Here is a 27,388-nt window from a genome sequence, read left to right on the forward strand (position 1 = left end):
TGGAGCACCATCTTTTTACATGAGAAAAAATGTACCTGGGAGTCAGGACAACCTCCTCGATTGTTGCCCAGACTCAGTCGTTTCTCTGATGGTTTCTCTGAAGAAGGGCAGGAGGGGCAATTCCTTTTCCAATGTCCAGAGGCTCCACAGTAAAAGCATATTAGATTGTCTCTACGGTGCCTTCTCTCTCCTTAACCGAGACTGACCCAACCTCCACGGGCTCAGATACAGGTGCAGTGTCACACAATTTGGGGTACAAGGGAGACTCTTGTTGCATCATTCCTCTAGCACGGAGTCTCCGGTCCATACGGACCGCCTGTATCATGGCATCCTCCAGGGTATCAGGGGGAGGATGTAATGCCAGAGCATCCTGCAGACGGTCAGACAGGCCCCTGCGGAACAACCCCCTCAGGGCAGTGTCATTTTAGGATACTTCGGCGGTCCAACGTCTAAACTCTGAGCACAACCATTCAGCAGAGTGCCTCCCCTGTGTCACACTCATCACTATATCGTCTGCCAGACGCACTCTATCAGGCTCATCATAAATGTGCCACAGAGCCTCAAAGAACAAATTCACAGACATACGTTCAGGAGCAGAGGAAGAGAGAGAGAGAGAGAGAGCCCATGCCTGTGGAGCCTCCCGAAGTAGGCAAATGATGACCCCCACCCTCTGGAACTCATCCCCGGAGGAGTGGGGCCTCAGAGAAAAAAAAAAAAAGCTTGCATTCTTCTCTGAACGACCTGAAGTCCCTTTTATCCCCTGAGAAAGGGTCTGGCAATTTGACCGGAGATTCGGGGGACGCCAATGACACATCTCTGTCCCCAGCACTAGGAGCCCCTGCACAGTATCCACCAACTGTTGCTGGGTATGGGCCATCGTGCGCTGTTCCACATTGAGTTTGTGGAACATTTCGGTCAGGTGCTTGACCTGATCAGCCAAAGCTTGTATGGGATCCATGAGGATAACACACTTTTTTTTTTCTTTTCCTTCAGAGGAAAAAAAACTGAAAGGGTCAACTATAATGTCAGGAACACCGCACTGCACTTGCTCACTGAGCCAGTGCGCGTGTCCTGAGTACAAAAACAGTACTCAAAGATACCTGTGGAGTGAGGCAGCAGTGGTGATGATGCGCGCTTCAGACTTTCAGGACCTGAAGTACGTGACTGCTGGGGGTGTGACCTAAGCTCCACAGAGCTAGGAGCTGCAAGGAAACTCCTAGAAAGGTAACTACGGGACAAGTTACCAAGGGGCATAGACAGGGACGTAAACCATATCAAGCCAGGTCAAAGCACGAGATAGCAGGACAGTACCAAAGGGTTAGACAGAGCGAATAGTCAGGACGTAGCAATAGATCAGAAAACCAGAATGGGCAATGGACAGTACAATAGGGACAAACTGTAATTGAGTAACAATAGCCAAGCCAGGAGGTCAGAACCAGAGAAGACAATAGTACCAAAATGAGAGACGGAGTACAGAGTGAGGGGACAGACCGGGTCATACACATTAATCAAACAAGCAATGCAGTATACACGCACACCAGGGGGGTTAGACACACAACCAGAGCAACAGTATAGCTGACAGGGAATCCTAGTCTGGAGTGAGTATAAATACCCCTCCCAGATCCAAAGAGGCTGGCAAATGTTAACCCTGTGAGAACAGGACATTAACCATGTCCTAACCATGACACCTCTCTGGCACAGCCTCGGCACTAAATGATGACATCATCCAGCCATGCTGCTGACTGTGTGAGAGACAGGAAGCGTGGGCAGGGAGCAGGACGGATTACTGCAGCTCCGTTCCACTGCCATTTTCTCTTGCAGGCAGTGGAGCTGCAGGGATCTCTCCCTGCCCGACGCACATGAGGGCAATCTGGCAAGGGGCCCATTGGGGCCAGATAAACAGGCCAGATTGCCCTTATTAGCTGTCCTGCAGGGGCTCCCTTCCACCTCCAGGCCCCAATGCAGCCACATTGGCTGCTCATGCGGTATGTCCGCCAGTGAGGCTGGGGTCCTACTAGCGTATGACATCTGATGTGAGAGCATCGAATGCGATATATTAATGACATTCGGCTCCTGCTATACTGTGAGCAGGAATTGAGTGTCAGTGCTCTGTGCTCCGATCCTTTCGCATGAGAGAATTGTAGCAAAGGTGTGGACGAGATGGAGAAATTAATTTCTCCTTATTCTCTGCTACCAGCATCGACGGAAATCGCATTGCATTCGGGTGAAATTTGAGTGCAGTGCGATGTTTCACATGCACCTATAGACTTATATGGGTTTGTGCGATCCAAATTCTGCATGCTGCATTTTTTTCCCATCCCATTGCAATCTGATAGGAGCAAGGAAAAATGTGAGATTAGAAGCATAGGATTAAATTGGTATGAAAGCAATTCGATTTTTAATCAGATTGCATTCGTTCGATTTAACTGCAAGTGAGAGCGAGCCCTTACAGATGTTTTCTGCTGATTCATCAATTGCTTCTTTTTAAAAGGTCTCAACATTTCTGTTTTCCCTAACCCCATCTTCATGAGAAATGTTATGTGCGTATGGAGTCTTTCACACAAATTATGTGACATTTTAGCAACGTGACTTTTTACACTAAAATGTTTTAAAAAAAAAAGATTAAAAGCAAAAATAAAAAAAAATAATTTTCTGAAAAATTCATGGACCAAGTGCACCATTTTGAAGATTTTTGCATGAAAAAAATAGCAAATAACACAAGATAAAGAAAAGACAACTAACTTGAAACAAAAACACACAAATTACGAAATTGGGCCCCATATGCAGAACGCAGGAATTAGTTGGGACCCCCATACAGCACATCAATTTTTCAGGGTCCCTTATTTAACGCCCAATCAACTGGAAATGACAATAACTCCTTCTTTGCTAACCCGAGATGGTAGTATGTCTTGCCTGGTGTCTACTGTAACTATTTCTAAACTCTTAGGGTATGTGCACACGCTGCGGATTCTGCTGCGTTTCCGCAGCGTTTTTGGCTCTGCAGAAACGCAGCAGATTCTGCTGCGTTGTACAGTACCTTTATTTCCTATGGAAATAAAAAAAAGCTGTGCACATGCTGCGTTTTTTTCCGCGCGGTTTTGCTGCGGTTTACAATCCGCAGCATGTCAATTGTTTGGTGCAGAAACGCTGCGGTTTTACACCTCATCCATTATGAGGTGTAAAACCGCAGGGCAAAACCACAGAAAAAACGCAGATAATCCGCAGAAAAACCGCAGCACTTTGTCCTGCGGATTTCCTGCGGTTTTCTCTACAAAATCCGCAGAGACTAAAAACTACGTGGGAACATACCCTAAGGGTACGTGCACACGCTGCGGAATCCGCTGCGGATTAATCCACACGGATTTTGCAAAAACCGCAGATAATCCGCAGGTCAAAAGACCTGCGGATTATCTGCGGTTTTGCCTGCGGTTTGGTCCTGCGGATTCACTATCTCCACAATGGTGGAGATAGGAACCCGCAGCGGTTTCCGCAGAAAGAATTGACATGTCAATTCTTTCTGCGGATTCAAAACCGCAGCAAATCCGCACGGATTTTTCCGCAGCGTCGGCACAGCGTTTTTTTTTCCCATTCATTTGAATGGTACTGTACACCGCAGCTAAAACTGCTGCGGGTCCGCAGCGGCCAAAACTGCTGCGGAAACGCAGCGGAATCCACAGCGTGTGCACGTACCCTAAAAGGGATTAGATAAGACTTTGTAAGTCTCATGTGAACTAACGGCCATTGATAAGCTTTTTTTTCTAAATATGTTGCTTTCTCAAATCTTTCTGTAACCTTAGTTGCTCCCTTGGTCACCTGATCTCTGGCTGAGAATCCACTGACTTCCTGTGATGTCACCTCAGATTATCCCAAAATTCCTGACTCTGACATCGCAGTGACTTTCATGCTGGGTGAGTGGCTGGGTGGGGATCACTCACTTCTTTGCGTATGTCTGCAGACTCGGCTCTCCTATCTCCCAGAAAATTTCTCTCTCTAGAGCCCTCCCTTCTGTCTGTACATATATGGAAGAGTGTATACAGTATGTGTACACACCTTGCTCTATGCTCTGCACAATATATACAGTGGGTATGGAAAGTATTCAGACCCCTTTAAATTTTTCACTCTTTGTTTCATTGCAGCTATTTGGTAAATTCAAAAACGTTAATTTTTTTCTCATTAATGTACACTCTGCACCCCATGTTGACTGAAAAAAACAGAAATGTAGAAATTTTTGGAAATGTATTAAAAAATTAAAACTCATTAACCACACGGGGGTTTACGGAGACATACTAATTTCCCTTCCCCCATGTCTGGCTTTCCTCATATGTACGTCTATTTGAAAATCACACATGCTGGGGCACTGAGGTTTATGTAGTAACACTGCATAGCCGGCATATTTGAGCTGTCAGCTGCTAAGGACCGGGCCCGGATTGATAATCTGCCCAGGCGGGCAGATGCCCGCTGGGCCGGTGGCTCTAGGCTTCAAATTGGGCCACCGGCCCTTTAAATCTTCTGCGCAGGTATAAAATAACAGATATACACCGGCGCTTCCTAATGCAAGTGGGGGTGGATATGTGCAATACAGCCGCTGATGGTAAATGTCCTTGGTCTGTGCACACCCAAAGGAAAACCAATTGCAAATAGAAAAAGTGAAAAAATACCTGCGCTGGCTGACTATATCCTGAGGCCACCCATACAATTGGATGTAAATGAGTGTATCACTTACTTCATGCAAACTGAGGGCTGCAGATGGATAAACAATGGCGGCGCTCTCCAGCCGAGACGTCACCTGATCCTCCTCAGCCGCTGCACGCCGGCGGCGCCTCTCGGCCGGAGAGCGCCGCCATTGTTTATTGCGGCTGTCAGCTTCTGAGACGCTACTGCGTCTCTGTTTTTACCACCGTGGTACAGCCATCTCCACACGTGGTGCACGCTGGATCCATCTGCAGCCCTACAGTTTGCATGAAGTAAGTAGTACACTCATTTACATCCAATTGTATGGGTAGCCTCAGGATATAGTCAGCCAGCGCAGGTATTTTTTCACTTTTTCTTCTGCACAGGCCCTGGTGCATGCGCTGACCAGGGCTGCAGGCTATGGGCCCCTGTGAGGCAAGGGAGCCCACCTGCCCCTAGTGCCAACTCCCCCCCCACTGCCACATTGAACTGTTTAAAGGAAGGATGGAGGAGAGAGCGTCAGCTGACTCTCCCTCTCCCATCATTCCCCGCTCTCCCTCTGACACACAGTGGGTGTGCGATGACGTCATTGCGCACTCACTGTGTACCAGCCAGGCAGAGCAGGAGACAGGGGTCGGGGGCATGAGGAGAGGTGAGGATAGTGTGGGGTTTTTTTTTTTCTTTTTCAATGCAAAAGTGAGTACTGTCTGGACTATGGGGCCATTCTTGGGGGGGGGGGGCTGTGCTGTGCTATATATTATGTGGGCTGTGTTATATACTATGCGGCTGTGTTATATGCTATGTGGCTGTGTTATATACCATGGGGGGTACATTTTACACTATATTCTATGGGGGAGGCTGTGTTATATAATATCGGGGGCTACATTATATTCTAAGGGGAGGTGGGCTGTATTATATTCTATTTGGGGCTACATTATATTCTATGGGGGGGCTGTATTATATTATATTACATTCTGTAATACTGTAGATAAGCCTCCTATGTAACCTCAAAGAGAAGAAAAAGGAGTTAGATTATACTCACCGGGAGGTGGTCTGTTCTTGGTCCGATGGGTGTTGCGGTCCGGCGCCTCTCATCTTCATACGATGCCGTCCTCTTCTTTCCTTCCTGTCATGGCTCTGGCACTGCTCTGCCCTGTTGAGGGCAGAGCAGAATACTGCAGTGTGCAGGTGCCGGACGTCTCCTGGCACCTGCGCACTGCAGGACTCTGCTCTGCCCTCAACAGGACAGAGCAGTGCACCTGCACCAGAGCCACGACAGGAAGGAAAGAAGAGGACGGCATCGTATGAAGATGGGAGGTGCCGGACCTGACTTCGACACCCATCGGACCGGACTGGACACCAGGGTGAGTATAATCTAACTTTTTTTTTCTTATCTTTCAGGTTACATCTGGAGCTTATCTACTGCATTACAGAATGCTGAAGATAAGCCCCTGATGTCGAAGATGGCAGCTCATAGTCCAAAAAAAGGGTGACAGATACCCTTTAAAGGGGGTCTGCACATTATGACGGGGGAAGGAGTTAAGGGGACTGCACATGATGAAGTAGGGGGTAAACGGGACTGCACATAATGAAGTGGGGGGGAGGGGGGCTGCATATGATGAAGTGGGGGGCAGGACGGGAGACTATGAATACTCACTGCTCTCTCGATGAACAGCCCCGGCATGCAGAAAACACAGTATTCTGGCAGCTGCCTTTCGTCTTGCAAGCAGCACATGACATAACTGCCATGAGCTGCTTACAAACATAAAGCAGCTGCTGGTGTCGGAGCAAGATGCTGCGAGGGAGTGCCGGGAAGGTAAGTTTAATGGTTTCGTTTTTGTAATCTTTTTTGATTGGGCCATGTTTACCAGGATTAAAGGATGAGACCAATCATATCAGGATAAGGATGGGGGCCATGCACACCCAGACTGGGATGGGGCCAATCATAACAGGTAAAGGATGGAGCCCAGCATACCAGGATAGGGATGGGGCCATGCATACTTGGACGAGATGGGGACTCTGCATACCAGTATATGGATGAGGGCAATCATTCCTGCCAGAATAAGGATGAGGTGGACCATTTCTACCAGGAGAGGGATGAGGAGCCATGCATACTAGGATGGGATGGGGCCCTGCATACCAGGATAGGGATGTGGCCCTGCTTGCCAGGATAGGGATGGGACCCTGCTTACCAGAATAGGGATGGGGCCCTGCATACCAGGTTAGGGATGGGGCCCTGCATGCTCAGACGAGACGGGGACCCTGCATACCAGTATAGGGATGAGGGCGATCATTCCTGCAAGGATAGGGATGAGGGGGCCATGCATACCAAGATGGGGATGAGGGAGGGAGCCATGTGTATCAGGATGAGGGGACCATATTTTCCAGGATGGAGAATATTAAGTACAGAATTTACCACATTTTTTCCTTCAGGTTTTTTTTTCCCCCTAAATTCCTCCTCTAAAACCTAGGTGCGTCTTGTAGTCCAAAAAATATGGTGTATATATTGGAAAACCCATTTAAATGGATTATGCCAAAGTAATCCCCTATCCTGCTGGTGTCTTAGCAAGATGCTGCGAGGGAGCGCCGGGAAGGTAAGTTTAATGGTTTGGTTTTTGTAATCTTTTTTGATTGGGCCATGTTTACCAGGATAAAAGGATGGGACCAATCATATCAGGATAAGGATGGGGGCCATGCACACCCAGACAGGGATGGGGCCAATCATAACAGGTAAAGGATGGAGCCCTGTATACCAGGATAGGGATGGGGCCATGCATACTTGGACGAGATGGGGACTCTGCATACCAGTATATGGATGAGGGCAATCATTCCTGCCAAAATAAGGATAAGGTGGACCATTTCTACCAGGAGAGGGATGAGGAGCCATGCATACTAGGATGGGATGGGGCCCTGCATACCAGGATAGGGATGTGGCCCTGCTTACCAGGATAGGCATGGGACCCTGCTTACCAGAATAGGGATGGGGCCCTGCATACCAGGTTAGGGATGGGGTCCTGCATGCTCAGACGAGACGGGGACCCTGCATACCAGTATAGGGATGAGGGCGATCATTCCTGCAAGGATAGGGATGAGGGGGCCATGCATACCAAGATGGGGATGAGGGAGGGAGCCATGTGTATCAGGATGAGGGGACCATATTTTCCAGGATGGAGAATATTAAGTACAGAATTTAGCACATTTTTTCCTTCAGGTTTTTTTTTCCCCCTAAATTCCTCCTCTAAAACCTAGGTGCGTCTTGTAGTCCAAAAAATATGGTGTATATATTGGAAAACCCATTTAAATGGATTATGCCAAAGTAATTCCCTATCCTGAGACCGATGTAGTCGCTGGGGTCCGACCGTTGGAACCCTCATGATCCTGAAAACCGGCACTCTAAAGAAGAGGTCAATCATGCGCACAGCTGCGACATTCACATATGGTTTTTCACATAACTCTCCTTTAAGAGGAGTGTTGAAGGGCACGACAAGGTATAGCAAAATCCACTGATCGCGTGTTGGGGGAGTATTATAGTATGTGGGGTTAGTGTGGCAGGGCTGCTTTTTTGTCCCAATCCGGCCCTGCTAAGGACTGACACTTTCCCGACATTCCCTCACCTGCAGCTATCACTACTCCCTTGGGCTCAGCGTTTTACACCTACATGCTCATTTATTTTTCGAGACTTAGGAAAGCATACCGATATCCATCTAACCTTTAGCATCAAGCTGGCAGCTCTGCTAGCTGCGATGCTAAAGCTGAAAAATGTGCAAGATTATTACCTGCCGACACATCTTTCCTTGCAGCTGCTATCATTCAAAGCTCTTGAAGCACCGGCCTACACAGCTTTCCAAAACACATCTGCAGCTCAGAGTGCTCATCTAAGGGAACATTGTCAGCAACAAAGGTAACTTTGTTTATGCATTACATGGTTACATATGTTTAATACATTTAACCTCTGTGGATCATTGTTGAGACCTTTTGACAGTCTCCATTATTTGAGGGATTTTGGGAAAAGGCTTTTAGTAAGTTCATTTTATTTACACTTTATTTCTGGTTATGCATACTTTCTGCTGTTACCTTACAAAACATTAACTCTGGAATCCCGGACTCCTGGTGTGACACACGTCCTAGTGCCATTAATTATAATAATTATTTATTATTGTTAATATTAATTAATAATAAAATATTGATACATTTACTCATTTGTCTTAACTTTCATTGTTTAATTTGTATTAATCTGCTTCTTCTGCAGTTTTTTCATTCAATCTTTAGTTATTCATTGATTGTAAATGTTGCATATACTGTAGTTTTAGTTGTAGTCATTGCTGATTTACTGTACTTTATTAATGTTTTCACTCAGCTTGCAATATGCAATAAATAAAAAATATGCTTGGACGTCATTGTAACAGATTTCTAATGCAACGTTTTATAAGATAATTGCCTTTGAGCTTGTTTAAATAATAGAAAATTAAATTAATTTTAGAAAAAAAATATTGGCAAATGTGCAACGACCAAAAAATAATAATCCTTTTTAACAAATTGGCAGTGCTGTAAAAAGCTAATAAACTGCAATAACAAAAGCTCAATATGTGTAAAACTTGTCCTCACAGGTCTTAAAAAGTTGTTCCCTATATTCATCAACTTCTTTAATCTACATAGTATACTGTACACCACAATGGACAATTAAAAGTATTCATTTTTTCTATGCTACTTTTCTATAGGGAATACATCAGTTTGATTTGCCCCTAAAAAAACTAATTATTCTGTTTGCGCTTTCAAAATCAAGTCCAGCAATACCTTAACATATGGCCAATCTTTTCCTCTACTAAGAGAAATCAGTGTATGAATCATTATGCATATGAGGCTGAAGATCTATGAGAGATCTGAAGCTTTGGTAACTCCAGAGCTATTCCCCTTCCAGCACCACCTCCTCCTGCTTCACCACTATTTGTGAGACTTCTGGCTAAGTCCTGTTTCATACCTCCATCGTTGGCGGTCAGCTGAAATCCGCCAATGGATGAAAGAAACTGATCCGTCGCCGTTTAGTGATGTCGGATGACATCGGACCACGTAGGAGAACGGATCCGTGGAGGGGCGTGATTTAAAGGGACTGCGGTCGTCACGGCAGCTAGTGGGAGGTCGGTGGTGACATCGGCGGCCGCGATCTCGCGGGAGGTCGGTGGTGACAACGGCGGCCGCGATCTCGCGGGAGGTCGGAGGTGACATGGCGGGAGGTTGGTGGTGGCAGTGACATCGCGGGAGGTCTGTGGTGACCGCGACATCGCGGGAGGTCGGTGGTGGCCGCAATCTTGCGGGAGGACGGTGGTGGCTGCGATCTCGTGGGAGGACGGAGGTGACATAGCGGGAGGTCGGTGGTGGCCGTGATTTTGCGGGAGGATGGAGGTGACATCACGAGAGAGAGCTCCTGGAATGGTATTAAATGGTTAAAAGAGCTCCCGGCCGGGCATGCGCAGCCACAAATAGCGGTCTGTCAAGCCAAAAAAACGTTGCAGGGTCCGTTTCATCCGCCCGGGAGCCGCTAAAATCTTGGCGGATCCGTCAAAAAGCAGGTGAGACGGACAACCATCAGTCACAATCCGCCACTAACGCTAGTCTATGGAGGAAAAAACGGATCCGCCCCTTTTTTGGCGGATCTGTTTTTTTAAAAAAAAATTGGTGGATTTTGACTGATGACAAAAACGGAAGTGTGAAACAGGCCTAACCAGCCATCAGTCGAGCAGAAGGAGGTGGCACTGTGCAGGAGTGACCAAGGCTTAAGATCTACCATAGCTCTTTAGCCCCAGTTGTATATCAATTCAAGCACTGATTTCTCAGTAATGGGGGAACAGACTGGACATGGAGTGAGTAGTCTTTGAAGAAGCTGCAGACACATATACCATAAATAAAAGCCAAGTCTTAAAAAATCTCAAATTTTTATTATGGTATTATTTAAAATTTTTTTTCATTAAATATGAAAATCAATTAGTACATAAAATATGAGGACACTGCAACAAGAAAAAGTACCGCTGCACCATGATGGTAAATAGCATAAATGACTGAAGAAAATAAACATCCCAATTGATGTGAATTGATATTTACATATAAAGGTAAAATATGCCCCAAAAATACTGTGCAAAAAGCAGAGGTTTATGTCCACATGTATATCAAAAAATCCTGTGATTTAAATAAAGATACCATGACAGTATTCAACAGTATTCATAGAATCATAGAATCATAGAATCGTAGAGTTGGAAGGGACCTCCTGGGCCATCTGGTCCAACCCCCTGCTCAAAGCAGGATTCGCTAAATCATCCCAGTCAGATGTCTGTCCAGCCTCTGTTTGAAGACTTCCATTGAAGGAGAACTCACCACTTCTCGTGGCAGCCTGTTCCACTCATTGATCACTCTAACTGTGAAAAAGTTTTTTCTAATATCTAATCTGTGTCTCCTCCCATTCAGTTTCATCCCATTGCTTCTAGTCTTTCCTTGTGCAAATGAGAATAAAGTTGATCCTTCTACAATGTGACAGCCCTTTAGATATTTGTAGACAGCTATTAAGTCTCCTCTCAGTCTTCTCTTTTGCAAACTAAACATTCCCAAATCCTGCAACCTTTCCTCATAAGACAGGGTTTGCAGACCGGTCACCATTCTGGTCGCTCTTTTCTGAACTTGCTCCAGTTTGTTGATGTCTTTTTTAAAATGTGGTGCCCAAAACTGGACACAATATTCCAGATGAGGTCTGACCAAAGAGGAGTAGAGGGAAATAATGACTTCACGTGATCTAGACTGTATGCTTCTGTTAATACATCCTAGAATTGCATTTGCCTTTTTTGCTGCTGCATCACACTGTTGACTCATATTCAGTCTGTGATCTATTAGTATACCCAAGTCTTTTTCACATGTGCTGTCACTTAGCCCTATTCCTCCCATTCTATATATGCTTTTTTCATTTTTATTGCCCAGATGTAGTACTTTGCATTTCTCCCTGTTAAAAACCATTCTGTTAGTTGCTGCCCACTTCTCCAGTTTATTTAAATCTTTTTGAATCCTCTCTCTCTCTTCTCTAGTATTAGCTATCCCTCCTAGCTTTGTGTCATCAGCAAATTTAATCAGTTTACCCTCAATTCCTTCATCTAAATCGTTGATAAAGATGTTGAACAATACAGGGCCCAGGACAGAGCCCTGTGGTACCCCACTTGAGACATTCTTCCAACTGGATGTGCAGCCATTTATGACCACTCTTTGGGTCCGATCACTAAGCCAGTTATGAATCCACCTAACAGTTGCCTTGTCCATTCCATACTTAGCCATTTTTTCAATAAGGATTGTATGAGAGACTTTGTCAAATGCTTTGCTGAAGTCAAGATATACTATATCTACAGCATTTCCTTGATCCACCCAATCAGTGATACCGTCATAGAAGGAAATTAAGTTAGTCTGACATGACTTATTAGTTAGAAACCCATGCTGACTCTGTTTAATCACTTCATTCTTATCCAGGTATTGACATACATGTTGTTTAATAATTTGTTCAAAGATCTTTCCTGGTATAGAAGTCAGACTCACCGGCCTATAGTTGCCTGGGTCCACCTTCTTCTCCTTTTTGAAGATAGGAACAACATTTGCTCTTCTCCAGTCTTCTGGCACTTCTCCTGTTCTCCAAGAATTTTCAAAGATTATGGAGTGGGGTTCAAAAATTTCTTCTGCTATCTCCTTCAGTACTCTGGGGTGTAATTCATCTGGACCTGGAGACTTGAATTCATTTAGGTTAGCTAAGTGTTTCCTCACTATCTTTCTGTTTATAGATATCCTGGATTCTTCTATTCCCTTAATAGGACAGTGAATAACAGTTGATGTTGCATTTCCTTTCTGAGAGAAAACAGATGCAAAATAGGAATTTAAAAGTTCAGCCTTCTCAACATCCTGTCTTACCATTTCATCATTTTCATCCTGTAAAAATCCTATAGCATCTTTGACTTTTCTTTTACTTTTGACATATCCCCAAAATCCTTTATTATTGCTTTTGACATCTCTTGCAAGCCTCAGTTCATTTTCAGCTTTAGCTAATCTGATTTGTGCCCTGCAGGTTCTGCAGACAGCATTATATTCTTCTTTAGATATGCCTCCCTCTTTCCATTTTATAAACATTTTTTTCTTCCTTTTTAGCATGTGCTTAAGTTCTGTGTTCATCCATCCTGGTTTCCTTAAATGCTTCCTATTCTTCCTCTTTTTGGAATTGTTAACAACTGTGCTTTGAGAATTTCATTTTTCAAGATTTCCCATCCTTCCTGGACATTTTTGTCTTTAAGGATATCCAGCCATTGGATCCCTCCAATTCTCTTTCTGAATCCCTTAAAATCTGCCTTTCTGAAATCTAACCTTGACGTCTGAGTCTTCACAGGTCTTCCACCTCTAGTTATCCAAAATTCTAAAATAGCATGGTCGCTACCTCCTAGGGTCCCAGCCACTTTTACCTCCTCAACCATTTCCTCCCTGTTTATAAGGATTAGATCCAAGGTAGCAGTTCCCCTTGTTTTCTCCCTTACCTTTTGGAAGATAAAGTTGTCAGCAAGAGAGGATAAGAATTTCCTTGACCTGTTAGTTTTGCCTGAGAGAGATTCCCAACAAATGTCTGGATAGTTGAAGTCTCCCATGACAACTATGTCATATTTTTTGGAGAACTTGGCCATCTGATGCATAAAGAGTTCATCTATATCTTCGGCTTGCACAGGCGGCCTGTAGTAAATGCCTACAATGGTGTCCTTTCCATTGTTCTGTCCTTGAATTCTTACCCAAACAGTTTCCACAGAACTCCCAGTCTCTGAAGCTTCAATCTCTGTGCAGATATACGCGTTTCGAACATACAATGCGACACCCCCTCCTCGTTTATCAAGTCTGTTTCTTGCAAATAAGTTGTATCCTTCTAGTCTTGTATTCCAATCATGTGTATTGTCCCACCAAGTTTCAGTGATTCCAATTACATCATATTTCTTTTCCTGTGTTAGTAGTTCCAATTCTCCTTGTTTGTTGCCCATGCTTTGTGCATTAGTATAGAAACATTTTAGTTTGTGATTGGTTTCTCTTTCTCCAATATTTTTATTAATTAGATTCTTTCGTCTTTGTTCTTCCTTTCCACTTCTAATAGCAGAGTTCTCAATAGCATTTGTCAGGTGTATGGCTTTTTCTGGTCTTTTGCTTCCCTTCCCATGTTGTTCTAGTTTAAAGCTCTCCTTACAAGTGTAGCAAGGCGACTTCCAAATACATGCTTTCCAGTCTTCGTAAGGTGCACCCCATCTCTAGCAAGTAGTCCATCGTATAAGTAGTTCACTCCGTGATCCAGAAATCCAAATCGTTGCTGACGGCACCATCGACTTAGCCAGTTGTTCACCTGCAGAATCTTATTCCACCTCCTTGTTCCATGGCCATCCACTGGGAGGATGGAAGAGAAGACCACCTGCGCTCCCAGTTCTTTCACTTTCTTGCCTAAGTCTTCAAAGTCTCTGCAGATGATTTCCAGGTCGTTTCTTGCGGTGTCATTTGTCCCCATATGTAGTAGCAGGAATGGGTAGTCATCTGTAGGTCTGAAGAGTCCTGATATCCTGTCAGACACATCTTTAATTTTTGCACCTGGAAGACAGCACATTTCTCTTGTGGTTATATCCGGTCTGCAGATAGCGGCCTCTGTTCCTCTCAGCAGGGAATCCCCCATGACCACCACTCTCCGTTTCTTCTTCACAACATTTTTCTTTCTCCATCCAGGAGGACTCTGAAGGCGTACAAGGTTGCTGTTTGTTGGCAAAGTCTTATCCTGATGTATTTCTTCATCGTTTTCCTGCGTGAGAGCCTGGTACTGGTTTCTGAGCAGTATGGGTGCTGACTGCCTCCTGATCCTCCTGCTTCTCTGGGTCACATGTCTCCATTCCTCTGTTTCTTCAGGTGCACTTCGAATTTCTTCTCTTTCTGTAACATGAAGAGATAATTCTGCTCTGTCCAAGAACTCTTCACCTTCCTTAATGATCTTCAACGTAGCTAACCTCTCTTCGAGATTTTGCAACTTTTCCTCCAACAGGGACACAAGCTTGCATTTGTGGCATGTGAAGTTTGGCTTTTCCACTGGTAAATCTGTGAACATGTAGCAAGAAATGCAGCTCACCAAATGGCTCCTGGCCTCTTCCATCTTGAGATTTCTTAAAAAGATGAAAGATGAGCCAAATTTCGCGCGCCTATCGGTGTATTCATTGTGTGAGCTTTAAAATATCAAGGTGTAAAAAAGGTGCAGAGTGCAAGGATATGTAAACAGTAAGTAACTAAAGCCATTAATGCTTGCTAGTGCAATGTATAGGGATAATTACCCCCGGGATGCATGCTGAGACATCAGAGTAGACAAAGAAGGTAAGAGGCTAAAGTGCCATAAGTAAACAGTGTAATGAATGCATATTACCTCACTGATGCAGGCAGGAGAACCCCCGACACGTGTTTCGCGTTGGTTTTTCCGTGGGGCTTGCCCCCTGTTTACTTATACATGTGGAAATAAACCTCTGCTTTTTGAGCAGTATTTTTTGGTCATAATTTATCTGTATATGTAAATATCAATTCACATCAACTGGGATGTTTATTTTCTTCACTCATTTATGCTATTTACCGTCATGGTGCAGCGGTACTTTTTCTTGTTGCAGTGTCCTCATGTTTTATGTACTATTTGATTTTCATATTTAATGAAAACATTTTTTAAATAATCCCAAAATAATAATTTGAGATTTTTTAAGACTTGTCTTCCATTTGCCCTTTTTCTGATGATTTATATTTGAAGCTGTCTTCTAGGCACTTTCTCATTAGGAATTCCCATATACCATAAATAGTTTGAAGTCTGTTCTGCTGTTTAATTCCTTTTGACTTAAATTAGATATTTAATCAATCCGCCTGAATCTCTTGATATTCTTATATTCACCCATCCTTTATACCTCTGATTAGTTTATATCTATCTACGGGATCATTATATCAAGTCGCTTACTGATATCAGTCTTAACACCATTGAATAATAATACTATTAATAGCAGACAATATAGGGAATGACTGGCCCACTTTAAACAAGTGCAAAAAATAACCTAATCCACAGTCCTCTAGAAATTAAAAACAGCTCAACTTCAATCATTATACTACAGAAAATTGTGGCACCCACCAAATGTCTTTATCTATGTTCACACCGAGAGCTTTTGCTGAGTTTTGGAGTGGAAACTGAAAAGAAGCTCCATGCTTTTGAACATTTTTGAGGATGATTTGGAGTCTTTCAGCTCACATTCTATATAACTTTTCATGAAACATAGTGTGAACATAGCTAAAGATTTTGTTTTTAACAATTAATGAGTAATAAACACAATGTCCATAAACATGCCAATAACCTGTAAAGGACCTTAAAATAAGGAAAAATGCCCATCCACATTTGTGGCATTGTGTATGGGCATTTCATACAACTCTATGGGTAAGTTATAAAGTATATACTTCCCTTTGGTTGCTTTCATGGCTGTTATATTTTGACCATTATGGTCTGCACTATATGCACTCTACTATCAGCCTGACATCCTAGGTTCTCCTTTTGGACCTATTTAGGGTTTTATCACTTAGCTACCCTATAGCATGTTATTATTCCACTTTACCACTTATTGTACTTGAATACTACCCTTCTTTTGATTGTCTCCTCATACATGTTTCATGTCTTCATTTCTTGATTCATGTTTTCGTCACTGGATGTATTGAACTTTTACATTTAACAATAAAAATTGTTATATTTCTCCCAGTGATGTGTGTTATATCCGTTGTTGTAGAATAATTAATGAGTTCAGTGAGTGTGACTGTATGTTTTTGTTTTTTTTTATTTGAAGAATAATACTATTATTTCTATAGAATACTACAAAGACAATCCTACTATCTGGTAGCTACGCAGGCAGTGTCTCTGACCTCTGCATTCAAAGCTCCAAGTTTGAAACCCAGAAAAGACAAATTAAAAAAGCTGTAAATCAATGAAAGTGTTAATTTCTTAGGTCGCAAAAGCATCTTCTATCTATGGGACAGGCATAACTTACTGATCAGTGGGGATCTAACCGATCATTCATTGGGATTGGTGGAAATAGCCGAGTCAGAGTACACTGGACGTAGAAAGGGTCGTCCACCACTTCTGGCTCGAGAGTCTTTTATGTTTTGATTAATTTTTACCAAACTTTGTTTACAAGTTGGTTTCAAATAAAGTCAGTGTGAGAAAAATATATTTTTATATAATTTAAAAAGAAAATAGAACATTCCCCTTTTAGAGTTTCCTTACACTCAGCCTGTGCTGTACTGACATTTCTTTAGTTTCAATCTGTTGTTACTTTTCCTGATGTTATATACAATTATGATAAAACACTTAAACTGTTTTTGCTGTAGTTTCAAATTCTTTTCCCCTTACACTTTAAGGCAAATTTCAGCACAATGTCACATACCTTAGACAAATAGCAAGGAGCACATAATGTATCCCATCAGGGAATTACATTGTATCAGTGACCAGTTGTTACAGATGTAACAAACCACAAAGATCTCTGATTGCAGATCTTGTAGTTTATGATCTATTGCTTATATTAATCAATATACTTACATGTTGTGACAAAAAAAGGTCCCGGAGGGCAACAAGACAACTCAATTTCTGCATCTGACACAAGAGGAAGTTTCTGTTTTACTGTATTTCCTGAATTGTACAACATCCTCTATTGCAAATCATTCTATTATAGATCTTCCTTATCCACAGAATTTGCTGCCCTTTCATAGATAAGATGACAATCAACAATAGACATTACACTGTGGTTTCTATTGAAGCATGTTAACTCATTGTAGGATTTGTCTCAGCAAAGGCAATCGTGTCTGAGGATTAAATATCGCATTAATTATATATCATTCATGTTTGACTACTGTGATCCCCATCAATCACAAAGATGGTAGGAAAACAAAAAAAGCTTTTAAGGAAACAGGAACATTGTCCATTTGGGAATGATGATAATGACAGATCATGGCAGCTACTAGAGGCTGAGGGAGGAGAGGAAGATGTCCCATGAGCAAGGAAGAATTTTGTATAAAGCCAGCCTAATCAGATGGCGTATATAATGAAGAAATAGCAACCAAATATTGTCCAATTTTTTAGTAGTATTTTGAAAAGTCCATATAAAATCATGTTTTTTAAAATTACATCCATATACATTAACTAAATTGAGCAGTACATTTATGTTTCCCATCTCTACAGCTTGCAGTGCCTTGCTCAGTCATAGGCAAAAAGCAAGGGCTATTATTGTCACACATTCAGCATAAACTACTTGCTAAAGGAAAATTTGAGGTTTGGCATTATGATAGAGATTCCAAATGATTCATTATTCTCATATCGCTTGACTTTTACATACAGTAGCTACTGATCAGAGGTTGGCTGGCAAATTTTAACCTGAGGGGCAAACACAAAGCACTGGGCTAGGAGTGGTGGCCCATCCTTAGACTAGGCTCTCACATACCATTGGGTTTGTACAGAGCACATCCGAGGTGCGGCTTCAAAGAAGCCAATTCATAAAACCCAAATTGGTCACTGTGTTCTACTGATCTTGAAGATGAGGGGAAGAAACATGCTTTTTTGTATTCAAAGATAATTTGGAAACCGCTTTGGAAATTATCATCTGAAATCTCACATAATTGGGTGTAATAATGGGACTAAAAACCACTTAGCACTTTGCAAGTGGTTACGAGAAAAGAATTACAAACAGTTTATACAAACTGTGAGGACGCAGCTCTGTATCTTATTTTTAGCAAGCCAGGAAGAATAGACTTTTATCTATATGTTGACTTTTGAATTTATGTGTTTCTTTCTGGTTGATCAAGAAAAAAGACTTTTGCTTGTGTAAGCTTTTAATATTGTTTTGTAAGTGGACATTTGATGTAACATACTGTGCTCTTATCCTGGATGACTAGTGATATTTGCTGATATGTTAATTATATATTGTCTATGCAAGACAGTGTGTTGGTATTCAAAACAGAGGGGGAAAATCTGTGCAAATAGATTACATAATCAAACAATGAGTTGGTGTTATCAGCATTACCTCTAAATGCTGAATGAAGGACACTTATTAATCATAAAAAAGGTTATGAGCCACTGTAAAAGAGAGAGAACCAGAGATTCAGCCAATAAATCCAGAGAGTCTCTACAGGACAGCCATGGCTCCATCATGAGGGACAGAAATTTATCATTCTATAGGATGCCAGCATAGGGGACCGCGGCCCCGGCTGAAAGAATACAGATCTGCTCCATTGACCATCGCAAATCCATGGATGTTTGGAGAATGCCAGGATCAGGACCCATCAGTCGCCTGGTTCCATGGAGATGTTTGGAGAAGCCAGGTTGTGACTCTCCGGTCAACTGGCCTTGTACCTGAATGGACTGTCATCTTCCTATGCTTGTTATTACCTCCTCTCTATGTGTGGGAGTAATCGACCCTGAAAGATGAAGCCAGGTTGTGACCCTCTGGTCAACTTGCCTTGTACCTGAAAAACTGTCATCTTCCTAAGATTGTTGCTACCTTGTCTCTGTGCGTGCCACATGTGGGGTAGTTGGCCCTGGAGGATAAAGCCAGGTTATGTCCCACCGGTCAACTGGCCCTTGTACCTGAAAGGACTGACATGCTCCTAGGCTTGTCGTTACCTCCTCTCTGTGTGCATGACACAGGTGGGTTAATCGGCCCTGGAAGCTCTGAAGTTACCTCTGCTCTTATCCCGGCAAGTCAGCAGGACCATGAGAGTCTGTAATGTGCACCATCTTAGGTACTGTGCTTGGACTGTTCTATGTGTTATCTGCTTGTTTTGTGGTTCAATAAAGTATTGCCACACTGTGTTATCCTCACCCTGTGCTGTCTGAATAGCATTACGCCCACGTTAAAAGGAGATCTGGTGTTCGTTGGGACGACCCCTGGTCCATGCGGTTTCAGCTTGCCGATCGGCACCCCAACCGTCCGCCAGGTCTCCACACAAACCTTTACACTTTAATAAGAATGTTTGTCTTGATGCCAGTGACAAACTCCTCGACTGAAAGGTCTTTTTCTTCTCTGAAAAGAATCAAGGATCACTTAAAATCTACACTGCAGCAAAATAGGCTGAATGCCCTTCATTTCTTTACATTCAAACACACTTAACAAAATTTGTCAAATACAATGAAACAATTGAAGCCTTTTCATGGACAAAAGTGTAAACAAAGATATTCTATTAAGTATTTAAGAAAGCTTTAAGAAATTTGATGGAAATTTTTTTTTAGGTCCTACTATTGTGCAGATTATGATAATAATAATTTTATTTCTGTAGAGCCAACATATTCCGCAGCACTTTACATTTTAGAGGGGACGTGTGCAGACAATAAAAGACATCACAGAATAAGAATAATCACAAAAATCAACAGATGCCAAGAGGAGGGAGGGTCCTGCTGCTCGCAAGCTTACAGTCTATGAGGAAATAGGAAAGACACAAAAAGTGCATGGTAACAATTGCTTGCATTGTATGGTCCGGCCATTAATGTAATTGGGTGTTCACGTAATGCTGAGGTAAACGGTCATCAACCAATATGTGTACAGACACAGAGGGCTATTAAATGCACAAAGGGGTGAGAACAAATAATTTGAAGGTCCTGGTTTAGAAGATAATTTTATATGGAAAAACAGGGATAGTTAGATAAATATGTTGAGATATTAGGAAAGTTTGAAGAAATGCATTTTTAGGTCATGCTTAAAACTGTGGTGATTAATTGAAATGTCCTGGGTAGTGCATTCCAAAAAATGGGAGCAGCAAACGAGACGTCTTGGAAACGGGATGGGTGGTTTGGATTCAGGATGTTAATCTTAGGTCATTAGCAGAATGGAGGGTGCGGGTAGAGTAGTAGACTGAGACAAGGAAGTAGATGCAGGGTGGTGCTAAACTGTGAAGTGCTTTGTGTGTGAGAGTGATAAGTTTATATTGAACTCTGGAGTAGATGGGTAACCAGTGCAATGACTGGCACAAGGTGGAAGCATCGTTGTAACAGTTGTTGAGGAATTATAAATAGTATAAAAGCGTAGTTTTGAATTAAAAATATAATGTGGTTCAAAGATTTGAAAGATTGTATTAAGTGCCTTTTGTTTAAAAAAATATACTAATACATAGAATCATAGAATCGTAGAGTTGGAAGGGACCTCCTGGGCCATCTGGTCCAACCCCCTGCTCAAAGCAGGATTCGCTAAATCATCCCAGTCAGATGTCTGTCCAGCCTCTGCTTGAAGACTTCCATTGAAGGAGAACTCACCACTTCTCGTGGCAGCCTGTTCCACTCATTGATCACTCTAACTGTCAAAAAGTTTTTTCTAATATCTAATCTGTGTCTCCTCCCATTCAGTTTCATCCCATTGCTTCTAGTCTTTCCTTGTGCAAATGAGAATAAAGTTGATTCTTCTACAATGTGACAGCCCTTTAGATATTTGTAGACAGCTATTAAGTCTCCTCTCAGTCTTCTCTTTTGCAAACTAAACATTCCCAAATCCTGCAACCTTTCCTCATAAGACAGGGTTTGCAGACCGGTCACCATTCTGGTCGCTCTTTTCTGAACTTGCTCCAGTTTGTTGATGTCTTTTTTAAAATGTGGTGCCCAAAACTGGACACAATGTTCCAGATGAGGTCTGACCAAAGAGGAGTAGAGGGAAATAATGACTTCACGTGATCTAGACTGTATGCTTCTGTTAATACATCCTAGAATTGCATTTGCCTTTTTTGCTGCTGCATCACACTGTTGACTCATATTCAGTCTGTGATCTATTAGTATACCCAAGTCTTTTTCACATGTGCTGTCACTTAGCCCTATTCCTCCCATTCTATATATGCTTTTTTCATTTTTATTGCCCAGATGTAGTACTTTGCATTTCTCCCTGTTAAAAACCATTCTGTTAGTTGCTGCCCACTTCTCCAGTTTATTTAAATCTTTTTGAATCCTCTCTCTCTCTTCTCTAGTATTAGCTATCCCTCCTAGCTTTGTGTCATCAGCAAATTTAATCAGTTTACCCTCAATTCCTTCATCTAAGTCGTTGATAAAGATGTTGAACATATTAATTGGAACATTATAAATTAACTTTTTAAGGTGTGGAGGGGGCAGAATTAACGTATTTTTAGGATTATAAGACACACTTTTTTCTTCCAAAAATGTGGAGGAAAATGGGGGGTGCGTCTTATAGTCCAGATTAGAGTTGAGCTAAGCGGGTCGGTCAGATTCAAAAGGTGCCGACTTTCGCCAAAGTTGCGTTTCGCCGAGCGAAACCCGACCATAGCGTGAAGTCGGCCATGCGGTCACCGACCCGAGCGCCAAAGTCGCGTTTCCCATAATGCTTTCAGGCGCCTTTTCTCTGCCAATGAGCAAGGATGCACACTGTGGGCAACACGATGACATGGGCAGCGGCCACCACCATCTTAGAGAAGGGCATTGCAGTGATTGGCTTGCTTTGTGTGGCATCACAGTGGCTATAAAAGCCCTGACCACCAACTGCCGTTTTACTTCTGCCGATCTCAGCATAGGGAGAGATTGCTGCCATTGGTTCTCAATAGGGAGAGTGTCAGGCAGAAAAAAAAAACAAATAGGCAGGAAAGAATAAACATTCTGTGCTTCTGCTGATAGCAATTGTGCTGCACAGTTAGTGTACAGTGGCAGGGGAGGATTTTTTTGTGTGCAGCAGCGCTGGTTATTAGGCTGCCTGAGAGCTGCATTGCTGTGTGCACACTGCTGTACAGACTGCTTTTTACACAGCACTCATATTTTTAATTCTTTTTTTCTGCACAGTTACCGAGCGTTCATTTTTTCCCACACCGTCTAGAGCTGTACGCTCCTCACACACTGCCATGTACCGGCTGGTATCACTGACAAATACATGCTATCTGTGTGTGACTCCGGAAATAAATGTATGGAGTAGAGTTGAGCGACTTTTGGTTTTTTAGGGTCGCGTTTCGTTTCGTGAAACCCGACTTTTCCAAAAGTCGGGTCGAGCAAGATCGTCTGATTATAGGGAAAAGTCGGGGTCGTCCCGAAACACGAAACCCAATGTAAGTCAATGGGGAATAAAAGTCGGCAGTGAGAGGAGGACAGGAAACACACCTACAGTGCCCATTTGAATGCCAAAAGCATCAATTCTTCTTACTTAAGCTTGTCAACCTTAATTAACTTCATAATACAAGTTACGCACTGAAAAATGGGGGTTATTTGGCTAAAGTTGTGGGGGGGAGGGCTGGCTGCAGGTTTTCATGTGCCCTGGGCGAAAGAGCGCCCCTTTAACACATACCACAACTCATCATGCTCCGATACGGCAGAGAAATAGCGGTATAGTACAATGAAAAATACCTCACTTTTTACATCTCATGACGAGGCCCATCTATTTCTCCATACAGAATCATTGGTCCCATATAATGTTTGAAACAGTATATGATGAGCTCCACATAATGCTACAGTATATGCTGGTCCCCATGGATGAAGCTCCACTGTCTTATGGGCCCAAATAATGCTCCAAACATAATGGGCCCCATTTCTAATGCTCTAGTGTATAATGGGCCCTGTAAATGCTGCTCCAGTGTCTGATGTCCACCTTTGGAATGTTCCAGTGTATGGTGGGCCCCATCTATCATTCTCCAGAGTATAGTGCTCCCCAAAAATTGCTGTCCCAACATTGAAAACAATCAAATAAGTCTCCTCGCTAGGGAATCCCTGTACTTGTCTGGATTCCTCGTCATCCCCATCTTCCATCTCACTGCACAGTATTTCAACTTTGCAAGTGCTGTGATCCTAGGCAAGCAGGGGGGGCCCACTCGTTGGCGACGGCACTGGCACAGGGCCCATGATAGTACGGTGGTGTGTCTGATGGCGCGTGGGCCGAACCTGCACTTTCATCTGAAGCTTCCTCTTTGTCACCGTGTAAGATGGAACTGTATATGGGAAGGGTAACCTGAGTTTCAACAGGGTCAGATTCAGGTCGTGTAGCGTGCGAGGGGAATGTAGTGGTCTGGGTCAATGTACCAGCAGATTCATCGAGCAGTGGCTGGGCATCAGTGCACTTGTGTCGCCCCCAGGAGTACGGTCGCCACAGTGGCATTACCTTCTTCCTAGGGAGTGTGATGTCATGCTTGGGAGCAACGAAGGATCTCTCTAGCAGGTTAACTGATTGGGCGGCGTTATTCCCACGAGTCATGACCCTCCAAACAGCGTTCATGAAGGCAAAGTGTTTGTTTTACGTGGGCAGTATGGTTGCAAAGCTGAGCCTTAAAGGAATGTCCAGAAGGGCACCACCAGGAGTGGAGCCTACTGCGTAATTTGACTCAACACGGGCAACCTCAACCATGCCAGCTACAGAACAGATGCACACATTGCAAGCTTAATTCCGTTAACGAACGAGACTCCGTCATACCCCGCGGTCCGAGTCCGGCTTACTAGAGGGACACGTGAGGCTCTGGCACATGAGATTGGCCAATAACTGGTGTGTCATGCCCTTACATGTCCGTGGCCTCATGTGCGCTACACTGAAAAGGCCAGCGTTTGTCGCTTACAGGTGCAGATAACCCGCTGAACAACGTTAGTGATGGGGATCACTGATTACAATTATTACCCGCGAACAATGATTTGCCAGTAAGTGCAGGTCAACCGCAGTTCCGGAATTAGGCCTAACCGTCATTCCTGAAAAAATGAAAAACTTACATGTGCAAACCACAGATGCTGTAGCTTGCTTAACAGCTCGCCAGCCGTTCTCACGCCCAGTATGGATTACACGTGATTGCACAAAGGTTAGAAAGGGTACCGTTTCCCCGGATAATATGTATGGATAGCGTACACATTCAAAATATATGTCTCAGGAGGCAGGCTCAGACGGTGTTAGGCCCAGTATGGATTGCACGTGATTGCACAAAGGTTAGAAAGGGTACCGTATCCCCAGATAACATGTATGGATAGCGTACACATTCAAAATATATGTCTATACAGCAGGAGGCAGGCTCAGACGGTGTTAGGCCCAGTATGGATTGCACGTGATTGCACAAAGGTTTGAAAGGGTACCGTATCCCCAGATAACATGTATGGATAGCGTACACATTCAAAATATATGTCTATACAGCAGGAGGCAGGCTCAGACGGTGTTAGGCCCAGTATGGATTGCACGTGATTGCACAAAGGTTTGAAAGGGTACCGTTTCCCCGGATAACATGTATGGATAGCGTACACATTCAAAATATATGTCTCAGGAGGCAGGATCAGACGGTGTTAGGCCCAGTATGGATTGCACGTGATTGCACAAAGGTTTGAAAGGGTACCGTTTCCCCGGATAACATGTATGGATAGCGTAGACATTCAAAATATATGTCTCTGGAGGCAGGCTCAGACGGTGTTAGGCCCAGTATGGATTGCACGTGATTGCACAAAGGTTTGAAAGGGTACCGTTTCCCCGGATAACATGTATGGATAGCGTACACATTCAAAATATATGTCTCAGGAGGCAGGCTCAGACGGTGTTAGGCCCAGTATGGATTGCACGTGATTGCACAAAGGTTAGAAAGGGTACCGTATCCCCAGATAACATGTATGGATAGCGTACACATTCAAAATATATGTCTATAGAGCAGGAGGCAGGCTCAGACGGTGTTAGGCCCAGTATGGATTGCACGTGATTGCACAAAGGTTAGAAAGGGTACCGTATCCCCAGATAACATGTATGGATAGCGTACACATTCAAAATATATGTCTATACAGCAGGAGGCAGGCTCAGACGGTGTTAGGCCCAGTATGGATTGCACGTGATTGCACAAAGGTTTGAAAGGGTACAGTATCCCCAGATAACATGTATGGATAGCGTACACATTCAAAATATATGTCTATAAAGCAGGAGGCAGGCTCAGACGGTGTTAGGCCCAGTATGGATTGCACGTGATTGCACAAAGGTTAGAAAGGGTACCGTATCCCCAGATAACATGTATGGATAGCGTACACATTCAAAATATATGTCTCAGGAGGCAGGCTCAGACGGTGTTAGGCCCAGTATGGATTGCACGTGATTGCACAAAGGTTAGAAAGGGTACCGTATCCCCAGATAACATGTATGGATAGCGTACACATTCAAAATATATGTCTATAGAGCAGGAGGCAGGCTCAGACGGTGTTAGGCCCAGTATGGATTGCACGTGATTGCACAAAGGTTAGAAAGGGTACCGTATCCCCAGATAACATGTATGGATAGCGTACACATTCAAAATATATGTCTCAGGAGGCAGGCTCAGACGGTGTTAGGCCCAGTATGGATTGCACGTGATTGCACAAAGGTTAGAAAGGTTACCGTATCCCCAGATAACATGTATGGATAGCGTACACATTCAAAATATATGTCTATACAGCAGGAGGCAGGCTCAGATGGTGTTAGGCCCAGTATGGATTGCACGTGATTGCACAAAAGTTAGAAAGGGTACCGTATCCCCAGATAACATGTATGGATAGTGAACACATTCAAAATATATGTCTCAGGAGGCAGGCTCAGACGGTGTTAGGCCCAGTATGGATTGCACGTGATTGCACAAAGGTTAGAAAGGGTACCGTTTCCCCGGATAACATGTATGGATAGCGTACACATTCAAAATATATGTCTCTGGAGGCAGGCTCAGACGGTGTTAGGCCCAGTATGGATTGCACGTGATTGCACAAAGGTTTGAAAGGGTACCGTTTCCCCGGATAACATGTATGGATAGCATACACATTCAAAATATATGTCTCAGGAGGCAGGCTCAGACGGTGTTAGGCCCAGTATGGATTGCACGTGATTGCACAAAGGTTAGAAAGGGTACCGTATCCCCAGATAACATGTATGGATAGCGTACACATTCAAAATATATGTCTATAGAGCAGGAGGCAGGCTCAGACGGTGTTAGGCCCAGTATGGATTGCACGTGATTGCACAAAGGTTAGAAAGGGTACCGTATCCCCAGATAACATGTATGGATAGCGTACACATTCAAAATATATGTCTCAGGAGGCAGGCTCAGACGGTGTTAGGCCCAGTATGGATTGCACGTGATTGCACAAAGGTTAGAAAGGGTACCGTATCCCCAGATAACATGTATGGATAGCGTACACATTCAAAATATATGTCTATACAGCAGGAGGCAGGCTCAGATGGTGTTAGGCCCAGTATGGATTGCACGTGATTGCACAAAGGTTTGAAAGGGTACCGTTTCCCCGGATAACATGTATGGATAGCATACACATTCAAAATATATGTCTCAGGAGGCAGGCTCAGACGGTGTTAGGCCCAGTATGGATTGCACGTGATTGCACAAAGGTTAGAAAGGGTACCGTTTCCCCGGATAACATGTATGGATAGCGTACACATTCAAAATATATGTCTCTGGAGGCAGGCTCAGACGGTGTTAGGCCCAGTATGGATTGCACGTGATTGCACAAAGGTTAGAAAGGGTACCGTTTCCCCGGATAACATGTATGGATAGCATACACATTCAAAATATATGTCTCAGGAGGCAGGCTCAGACGGTGTTAGGCCCAGTATGGATTGCACGTGATTGCACAAAGGTTAGAAAGGGTACCGTATCCCCAGATAACATGTATGGATAGCGTACACATTCAAAATATATGTCTATACAGCAGGAGGCAGGCTCAGATGGTGTTAGGCCCAGTATG

General features: G+C 43.5%; 1 protein-coding gene across 3 annotated transcripts in view; it reads right to left on the reverse strand.

Moving 5' to 3' along the window:
- LOC141085293 (B-cell receptor CD22-like) overlaps positions 1 to 17,355 on the reverse strand; it is a 221,488-nt gene extending 204,133 nt beyond the window's left edge. For all 3 annotated transcript variants that reach the window (XM_073570571.1, XM_073570572.1, XM_073570570.1), the window contains exon 1: positions 17,297 to 17,355. The gene's annotated coding sequence lies outside the window, so the exon portion shown is untranslated. The remainder of the gene's footprint in view (positions 1 to 17,296) is intronic.
- Positions 17,356 to 27,388: the final 10,033 nt, after the last annotated feature.

Source organism: Dendrobates tinctorius, unplaced genomic scaffold, assembly GCF_039654945.1.
Source record: "Dendrobates tinctorius isolate UK_male_01 unplaced genomic scaffold, ASM3965494v1 ptg000028l, whole genome shotgun sequence".
In the NCBI taxonomy this organism is placed as follows: domain Eukaryota; kingdom Metazoa; phylum Chordata; class Amphibia; order Anura; family Dendrobatidae; genus Dendrobates; species Dendrobates tinctorius.